Source organism: Cupressus sempervirens, chromosome 8 (assembly GCF_028749045.1).
Source record: "Cupressus sempervirens isolate cs-2001-9-10 chromosome 8, ASM2874904v1, whole genome shotgun sequence".
Classification (NCBI taxonomy): Eukaryota; Viridiplantae; Streptophyta; class Pinopsida; order Cupressales; family Cupressaceae; genus Cupressus; species Cupressus sempervirens.
The window spans coordinates 43,267,808-43,278,873 of NC_143125.1; positions in this window are offsets into that span (position 1 = coordinate 43,267,808).

The window sequence follows — 11,066 nt, forward strand, 5'->3', positions numbered from 1 at the left end:
AGTGTCTATTATATGAAACTAACATTGAAAGCATAAGATATTAAGTCTGGCAGAAGTTATGCAAGTTTCGGTGAAGACTATTCTGAGATAGAGTTTACAGAGGCCTGCTCTGGTGAATTTTTTATATCTCTTACTAGATTTGTTATTCTATTAAGCCAAAGTTAAAGATGTGAAGAATACATTTTTGAGATGACATAGTTAAGCTCACTTGTCATAATATTTCATGTACGAAAAGTTATTCAAGTCACAAGGCATGAGATTAATGTTATGGCTAAGTATAATGTATTCTTAATGAGGTCCTATAATAATTAATTGAGAAGCTATGATAGCTAACTTAGGGAATTGTTATTTGGATTTGGTATAAAGGAAGGAAATTTTCCTTTATCATTTATGGATGAAATCAAATGATTGTGAGAAAAAAAGGAGTGCAATGAAAAGATAAGTAGAGCAGAGAAAAGGTGAAGGAAACTTTGTTGCTAATGTTTTATTATGTGATCCAGAGCTTGATACTTGGATCCAAGGTTGGTGACCTGGTCTACAAGGCTTGATAGTGATTATTCTAGTTGATAGAACAAAGGAAAATGCATACAATTATTATGCAAGGAATAGTTGAGAGATTAGTTGGACAGTGAGTTCAGTGGTCTTTTCCTAGAAGTTGTTTGGATAGTGGATCCTTCTATCTTCTACAACTCCTAATAGGATTGGCACAACTCCTAACATGGTTGGCACAACTCCTAATAGGGTGAGAATCTTCTAATAAGGATTCAAAGTCTCCTAATAGGGACTCATATGTACTAAATGTTGTAATAGACTCCTAATAGGGTCCATCCTCTAACAAGGAATATTTATATTAGTACATCATCTTGTGGGCATTTTTCCCATCGGGGCTTTCCCTCTGATCAAGGATTTCCCTAGTTAACATATTTGGTGTAATTGTGTATGTACATTTTTTAATGGTTTTTGTATACTTTGGTTGAATGGTTAAGATTATTTAAGGAGGATAAATGTTTTAATTCTTGGATAACTGATTCACCCCAACCCCCTCTTAGTTATCTTGGTGGACTATTGTTTCTAATAGAACAGACCTATGGTGATAGGCCATACAAAGGTCTTCTTATGTTGTCTGTTTACTTTTTCATATGAAGATGAGAGTTGTCATGCAATCTCTAGAAAAATGAGTATATCACATGGATACCTAGGGATATCCTTAGGATTTATAGTTGTACACACTACCCTTAAGTAGGTGAGTGTCTTGAATTGGATGTATTAAGTGCTTATTTTTGTAATTTTTGTTGCTGCCGCTTCTGACATCCTTTTTGCATAGTCTCCCTCAATAAACTAGATGCTTGCGAAAATGAAAGCATCATTCACTATTATGTATTCTTTACTATGATCTAAGAACTTTTTCTTCACTAGTTGGGGGTATACCACACAATACCATGCATCAACATCTTGCAAATTTCCCCTCTTAAACAATCCCGAGTAATCTATAGTTCTTGCTACTAATAGATACACCAAATAAGATGTCATATAAAACCTTAGATCATTTTTTATTGCCACTATCTTTTCATCTAAATTCTTACTAAGAATTGTGACCCAGTCAATTGACATCTTTGTCATTCTAATGATTTCAATGAAGTGTACAATCTTCATGTCTAAGTGTCCTATTTCTCATAATCCCATGATTCTTCTTAGGAGCACTATGGAATGTCTGATATCCTCCTTCATGTAACCTCTTGTCATATCTACTTTTCCATCTTTTCTTCCAGAAGGTGTTCTATCAATGAGATATGAAGATTTAATAATTTATGTGGCTTCTTGTTCATGATCTCTATACCACCTTTCTACTTGATGGAATGTCAATCTTATATGTTGATCTACCCCTGGAAGATGAATTACTTTCTCTATATTCTTGTGTCTTAGATCAATAATGATCTCTCTAGTTATGTATTTGACCACCCTTTCTTTTGAAACACAATTCTTGGCCAGAATCATGATCAACTTAGATGATTGTACTAAAACCAGGTGTGAAGCTATGTTTACTAACCCCAATCTTATAAGTACAAACACCATAGGGGACCTATAATTTGGTTTTTTGCATAGAACCAAGAATGTATTCTAGTCAATGTGACCCATTTTTCTATCTTGGATCTTTGAATGCACATCCTAGAAGCATGATTTTGGTTGGACACCTTGGAACTTAAAAACCACTGGCTTAGGAGAAATCTTTGTAGCAAGAAAGGATGAAGAAGAAGCCATTATATATGCACACAAAAAAACACCTTAGTTTGAAAGGTATAAAAATTAAATTTAAACAAATCCTAATTGCTAATAAAATTGACCCAAAACCCTAAAAACTTATAGAACACCTAAAGAACCCATTTCTAGACTTTGAAAGATAGACTCTAGCACACCTTGTAGACCTTGAAGGTGCTCTAGGTGTGACCTTCACACTTGAACAAGCTTTGACACCAAAGGGTTCATACCATGCACACCTTGTAGGGTGTGCAATGTGTGAACCATTTTTTGACAAAGGTGCTTAAGTTTGATAAGTGATAGGGTGCACACCTTGTGCACCTTACAGGGTGTGCAATGTGCAGAACCTATTCTCTCAAAGGTTTTTCTCTTAAAAAAAAAAAACCAATGGTGCACAAGTGCACACCTTGGAAAGGTGTGCACCTGAACACCATTCTATATGATAATCCTTATGTTTTCTTTTTACTTGGTGAAATAAAGGTGTGCACCTTAGATAGGTGCAAAAGATGTGCACCTTTATGCTTGGGTTTGTTTATTTTTTAAAGTTTTTTTCAAAAAAGGTTCATAGTTTCATAACTGTGTATTTTTTTAACTTAGGTGTGTGTGTAGATTTGAGAAAAATGGTGCACCTTGTGAGGTGTGAAGGTGTGCTACTGGCAGCTTGGAGCAGAAAAATGAGTATGGACAAGGAGAGGGGTCTTAGACTTATATAGGCCTAGGATGGAGCACACCCCTTGGAGTTGTGCATCTATGCATGTGCACAGGTGCTCATATCCAAGAGAATGTGCTCCCGCATTAGCATGACTAGTACACTAGCACACCTTGAAGGATGGGCTGGGTGCTCTAGTGCCCCTCTTAACACCTAAATCATAGTTTTCTCTATAATTTTGAATTTTTGGGATATAGGTTTCTTAGGCAAAAGGCCAAGGTTGACTTAGACACTAGATGGAGCCCTAAAAAGACTCTGTCCCTGGACTAGGGGTTTAAAAAATAAAAAATTAGAGGGGTATGTGTTGTGAAAACCACAACAAGGCACACTATAATAACTTGATTTTTATTACACATAGGATGCAATACCATGATTATGTAGTATTTTGTATTTTCCAATATCTTTTTTATCATGTTCAAAGAATTATATCTTCTTCAAAAATGTGAGCTTTGTATTCTCTTATGTTGTCAAATGTTCAATTTAGAAACTGTTTGATTAAAATCCATAGAAACTCTTTTATGATAAAACTCAAATTCAAGTTGGATGGAAAATAATGCCCACTAGACTAAATCTCATGAAACATGTTTTACCAAAATCCATTTTTTTCTTTTTGCATAAGAACCTTTGTACACTCTTAATTCTAATCTATAATTCTTTGCAAGTTTGTGTCTTCAATCACCATAAAGTGGTTGAAGACCAACTACCTTATCATACATATTGATTAGCAATACTATTTATTGTCTCAGTGCATCTTCTAGCTATTTAAAGAAGTGATTTACAAATAATTGAACTATTTGGCACAATTGTGAAGCTTGTCACTTGTTTCTAAATTGTATAGGATTGTGATTAGTTAAGCAATACACAATCCTATTTCACAAGTTTATGCCTTTCCTAAAGGGGGGTGATATTATATAACTCTTGTCCATAAGTGTAACATTTATCTTCTTAATTTTTTCGCAAACCATTACAATGTATAAGATGGCTTTTACAATTATGTTTTAACATTACTTAATGGGTACCACTCAACCTTGAAAATTACATCTATTTGGAGAGATAGAGTGTCAAACAAATGCCTTCAACACTTTATCAAGTGAGTATGTGTAGTGGTCTATAGATAAAAGTGAGAAAGAGTTATCATAATTCAAAGGTTGTTAGAACTGCACATTTGAGACTTCATAAAAAATGAAACCAAGATAATATGTATGATAAGCAAACACAAACTTGGATAAGCTAAGTTTGATAACACAAACAAAAGTATAGAAACATAGCATTCAATTGAGGGGTTTCTCTATTATTTGATATCATTATTTTTTGTTGTCTCCTTTGATATTCTCATTTTTTATTCTCTACTTCAATTTATCACTATTGTAAGCTTGCTAATTCAAAAATATATATACGATAGAAGTTAATTTTTTAAAAATCCTTTATTTCAGCAAAAGAAAATGAAACTATAGGCATATCGATTGAGTTGCACAAATGATCTGCAAACCTTAGTTTCTATGTTTATAGACTTCTTGTGTGTCAAAGTTATCAAACCAAACACCACTCTAATGAAGTATCTAAGCTTACTTCAAATAATTAATAGCAATGTTTTTGTATTGTTGATCTTGAGGAAACCCTCCAAGATCAAGCCTTGCAAAGTGAGGACACCCAATTGAACATTAGGATGTATATTTTAGTGTCATAAATGACACAATCATTATCATTATAGGTATATGTTCTTTAAAAAAAAGGAGATAAAGCTTACTCAAATATACAATGCTATCTTACTATGACTTAGCTCAATCAATGAATTAAAATTCCCTCATCAAGCTAGCAGATTTGAGGCTGAAAGTCCCTCTAAAAAGTTCATATTGAAGTAAAATTGCATCTTCATCCATTGAACATTACTTCCACTGGAAGAGTAACATTTTGTAGTCATTAAAATGATTTACAAAAACATTAGCTATACTATTCACAACTTTGAAGAAGCATTTATTCTTCATTTTGGTTTTCTTTGAGTCTTCAAGGAAAATAATTTTTAGTTTCTAGAAATCATTTATGTAATGATAATGATAAATTTGAAGCAATGTGACAATTTTATGGTTTTCTTATGTAGTTAACTCTCTAGATAACCTCGTGGTTTCTTAGAAAATTTATCTTGGTTTTTTATTCTCTTTATGGATCTCATGTTACTATTTTCAAGCTTCAAGATTATTAAGATTGTGGGGGGGGGGGGAGTAAATTAGTTAGCTAATAACTTCAAAATTTATTCACCAATTCATGAAACTAATTAATCAATACCAAATCTAAAATTTAATAATTCATCCTATGTTAACTTGTGAAACTAACCATAAAATAACTCATAAAAGCATACACACAAGTAAAAAAATAATACAAAGATTTTGTCATGGAAAACCTATCTCAAAGGGAAGAATCATGGTGGGAATTGATCCCCATAACTATTTTCACTTTCTTGAATTATAGCTTTTTAAAGACTTGGCCCTATTTGGAGCTTACAATGAAGTATCGTTAAGAACAAACCCTATTAGAAGTCACCCAGTTAAGGGATTTACGTTAGGCCCATTAAAATATTTTCTATGCTAAGATTAACCTTTTAAAAGGATTTTATAACTTAGATCATTAAAGGAATTAAATTTACATCCTACTAAAGATCTTGCTCACCCTATTAGAAATGACATTGTTAGACATGTTAAGAAGTAAAGTCCATGCACAATTGAGAGAGGGGTGGGTTAATCAATTGTGAGTATTTAAACTTAAATCCAAACTTATTACACAAAACTTGTTTCTCCTTCCTTGTAGAGTAAGACTCCTACCAATGATCCCCCTCCTTCCCATCTTGTGACTTATACTCTTTCTAGGGGTAGGAAGATTGTCTAGAAGAATATGGACATGAATTCTATGAGGCTTGACATTTCTAGAGAAAAAATTGATCTAATGGTGGGTGAGGTGAAGCTAGGTAAAATTGATCTTAGGGAACTTATTGATCCCTCTACAGTGGCACTCAATGGGTCTAGTAAAGAGGATAAGATGGAAATGTTGAACAATGTCTAAAATAGTATGTTGGATAACTTTAGGTCCATCAAATAGTTTTTTCATAAGATTAATGAATTGAATGGAAAGATGGATACCCTAGAGGGCATGATGAACAATCCAAGGAACCTTGATACTATTGAGAAGGAGATTCTAAAGATAGGGTCTTTCATTGACATAGAAGCCTTCTACATGTTGGAGGCTAAAGTGTTGGAATTGGATAATAAGGTGACTTTCATAAATGACACTAGGAAGCATAGCTAACCAGAGTTATAAATTCCTCAAGGCATCAAATGAGCATATAAAAATTCTCATAAAAAAGTTGGAGAACTTACCAAGGGACAACACTATCATTAAAGTTCATGTTGATCAAGGGGGTCCTACTAACAATATGATAGGCCTTTTAAAAGGACCAAGGAAAGTACCAATAAGATGGCTACAATTGCCTCTACTAAATTTAGCCAAATCAAAGAAGCTGTGGGAAATATGGACTAGTTATAGTTGTAAACTATGAAGCTCCCCAAGAACATGGGATAATTTCCCTTTTAGTTGTTTGGTGCTGGTTGTTCTTCTTTTGGATTTTGTTGTTCACCATCTATTTATTGTCCTTTCTTGGTTGGGTTTTGTTTGTTGCCTGAGCTTGTATTTTTTTGGGTCTTGTTATTCTATGTGGGCTTAGTGGTTTAATCTTCTAAGTATCCTTGAATAGGGTTTTAGGGTCCCTTAAAAATCTTATTTTTTTAAAGAAAAATGAAGCATAACAAGAGATAAACCATGCACAATGACACAATGAATTTTTGACTAGGGAAACCCTTGATCAAAGGGAAAATTCTGGTGGGGATGAAATCCAAAGATAGTGTACTAATATATAAGATCCTTGTGAAAGGATGTGACCCCATTAGGAACTTGTATGCTAAAAGAAGTGACCTATTGGGAGCATGAATCAACAAACAAACATTAGTTTAAATCACATATGCATCAAGTACTTATCAAAATAAAACAACTAACTAATGCTTGCTTGAGTTTTGCAACTCAAAGCAACCAAAAACTCAAATCCTCAAGCAACCTCAAACAACTCAAGAAAGGCACCCATGAGAGGCCTTGTTGGTGTGTTAAGATTGGAGGTATTTTTGGTGTGCTCTCCCAAAAACAACTATGTGATTGAATCTCTTGAATGGTGAATGTGCAAATGTGAGTGATGAAAATATGAACCTAAGTTATATGAAATGGAGAACACCTCAAACAATGGCTATAGAAAAAGCAATGTTCAAAGGCATTCAATGATGAGAATATGAAATGCAACAAAAGAAACTAAAATAATGTGCAAGCTATAGTAATATGCAAGTGAAATGGAGATTCAACTACATAAGTAAACTAGACTAATAATGCAAATACAATCTAAAAACTAGCTACCAAGAGTTAGTATGCAACCTAGAAATCACTATGAAAGCTCAAAACATAGACTAGCACGATAACAATGAAATTATGGGAGATGATGAAATGCTTGAGACAAGACCTCTATTTATAGGCTTGAGGGAGGGCTTGGTGAGGTGGCATCCATGTAGGTTCCACATAGGTGACATGCAAGCCATGCAAGTGGTCAAATATTTCAAAGTTTTCTCACACATGTGTGAGAAAACTTGAGAAGAAGAGTGAGAGACAAGAGTGCAAGAGGTGTGTGGAAGCATGACTTCTCATACATGTGTGAGTACACACTTAAGCTAATGAGGGGGATTAGGAAGGTGATTAGGATGATTAAGTGGGATTAAATGAAGAATAGGCTTAGAAGGATGAAAATGATGGGTGTAGGCTAGGTTTAAGATTAAATTAAATAAGATTTAATTTAATCATAGGTTTGGAGGAATTAATGAGATGTGGGGATTTAAATAAATAAGATTTATTTTTAAAAAAAGGAATTATGGAGGATCATGTGTTAAATAAATTTAACACATTAAGGTTAGAAGCATTTAAATTAAATTTAAATACTTTAGGAAAGTGAATCTACTTAATTAAATAAATTTAATTAAATAGGTAGAAGAATATGAAAAATATAATTAATTAATAAATAATTAATTATAATGTTGCGAGCAATATTAAATAAATTAATATAGTCTCTTGGGATGATTTTAAGCATCTACATTTTGCCCCTCTTTGATATGATGTCAAGATGATATTATATCAAAGAAAAGAAAATATAGTTTTCCCTAAAGAAGGTAGGAGTCCTATGAGCAATGACAGAGGAGGAGGGTGCCCCCTCACAAAAATAGCGCAAAAAAAAAAATTTAGGCAATTTTCATGAAAAGGTCTTAGGAAGAAAGGAAAAAGAAGAAAAAGGGAATAAATAATGATATTGCATGACTTGCAAGCAAATAGGGGATGAACATGGCTTGGGGAAGACACGGGCTCAAAAGGAGTCCTTGTAGGGCCTATATAAGCCTCCAAGGGGCTCAAAGGTCATTTTCACACCTCAAGAGTAGAGCATCTAGAGCAGACATGAACCTGATTGATTGATTGCAGCTTGGTGAGCATGTTCAAGAGTACCAACAGTCTACCAGCATCAGCCCATTGGTGAGTCATCTGATCCTCTTCATCATTTGGTAGGCTAGGCAAGCTTAGGTGCATTTATTACACCATAAATAAGAGAAAAACATGGTTAGGGAAGAGATGATAGTCCTTTCCTTGTCATTTGCACAGACAATAATTTAATGACCACAATGTCTATGGAGATGATAGGATTGATCATGTCATATGCAAAAATTCTAAACTAGGGATAGGGGGTTTGCAGACATGACAAGGTTCAACCTATCATATTCATGCATGGAAAAGGGGGCTAAAGAAAAATGAAGACAATGATCTATGGGTCATCATCTTTTAAGATGAAAAAGAATTGGTCATCTACATTGATCGGTGTCTCTGTCGATCAGAGTCTATGCTAATTGACGTCTCCAATGATCAATGTCTTTGCAAATCAGTGTCTATGCCGATTAGTAGCTCTACCAATTGGGAAAAATCAACAAAGGATGTGGTAGGATGTCTCATTCTCAGGATGGAATAGGCTAAAAGGATTGACTCTCTGCATGTCTATGCTGTAGGAGGATATGATGGTGTTTAGGTCGAGGGAGCACTACCCTTCGACCATGGCAATACAGGAGTAATTGATTGACACAGACCGGAGGCATTTCAGACTATGTAGTTTGGAGCATGTGCATGAGTGGCTAGATCTGAGGGCCCACTCAACATAGGTGTTAGTACTCATTGAGTGTTGCAACATGCCCAGGGGAGTTTTCATCTACCTATAGGAGAGGCTATAGTCACACTACTAGATGTGTGGCATATTTTGCAAGTTTTGATCTAAGGTGCCTATCCAGAGTATGTGTTGGAGGAATCAAACCCATTCTTATGAGAGTGCTTTGCTAGATGGCAAGAAAAGCTTCCCATCCAAAGATCATTGTTGTTATGGAGAGAAGCCCTGGAGCAGAGACTACCAAGGCTAGTTATGTATCTGGCCTCACTAATATGGCGCATGCTACCAGACCATGTGGGGCATGGTTTTCCTATTGGCTAGGCATGGGTGTTGAGCACCCTTCTGTAGGAGGATGGGGCTATCTACTACTGGAGGTACACTATCTTGGCTAAGTTATACCCATGATTTGCACATGTGTGCATATTGGACATTGCGGACTAGGGACCTAGACTAACACTTTTGATGGTTTGGTCTTGGGAGCACATCAAGGTGACATGGCGCATCACCAAGCAAGAGACTAGGTGTCTTGGTGAGCCATTCACCTATAGATATCTACCTCCCATCCAATACACCTCAATAGAGTCAGTGGGATTTTGGTGGTGCTTCTTGGATGAGATCATCATGTTTGATTGGACTCCATATGATGTGGTAGAGTGGTCAGGTGTAGTGCTAGTAGCAAGTGGGGAGGATGACATAGAGGATCAAATGTACCTTCCTTATACATAGATAGACTACTAGGTGATCAAATTCTTGATGCATGTTATCATGCACTACATGCCTTTGAGGGTGCGGTGATAGTTTGCGAGGATTTAGGATGCAGTGCCTAACAAATTTTTATATCATATTGTCTCTCAGGAGTATGATAGTTAACGGGGCCATGGGAATACTCTACAATTGGCATGAAGTTCATGGTTGGGGATGTAGCTAGCTCCCTAGGTGCATGGGTAGGGTACGGGAGATGCAGGAGTGATGCTGACATATGCACAGTGGTGGGCAGTGCATTAGGGGGTGAGACTGACAGTGCTTGGGGCACATCCTCTAGAAGAGTAGACACATGGGGATGGAGATGGTGCAAGGGATGGGGGATAGGTGTCTATGATGCCACCTCCAACATAGGGTACATAGCAAGGACCACACAGGTGTCAAGACAGTGTGAGGAGGGGTCCAGGGCCAATACTAGTATAGGTGCTGCCATAGGAACCACCACAAGAACCACCACAAGTATAGGAATAGGTATAGGGACATGCATAGGTAGAGGACTTAGATATGGTTAGGGTTGAGAGGGACAGTCTCTAGGTAGAGGTAGCCTATCTCCAAGGTGTGGCCTAGATAGAGTAGGCTAGAGAAAACATCATACAGCAAGCCTTAGTGGCCTTACAGGTGGAGCTATAGGTTCAGAGGGCTAGGGCAGACAGTGTACAAGAGGCTCTGGGAGCCCTATAGCCATGGGTAGACATCAGAGAGTTTTCCAACATGGAGGTCTGTGCAGATGTAGAGGAGTTGGTAGAGCTAGAGAGACTCCAAGGAGAGGTGGCCTCACTATGTGCCAGGTGAGAGACTCAATAGGCACAGATCGATGAGTATCACAGGTAGTGAGACATAGCCAGACAGATGGTGCAGCCTAGGGCCACCATTGTAGTGATGCAAGAGGCCATCTCAACCAGTTGAGAAGAGGCATGAGAGGTACATGAGGTAGCCTACTATAGGTCACTATATCATTATATTGTGCCTGTCAATTAGCGGTGGCCATATTTTGATAGGGGTGCCAGCTCATGGACCACTCAAGGGAGGGCCAGATCTAAGTAGTTTGTGGGTTAGAGCCGA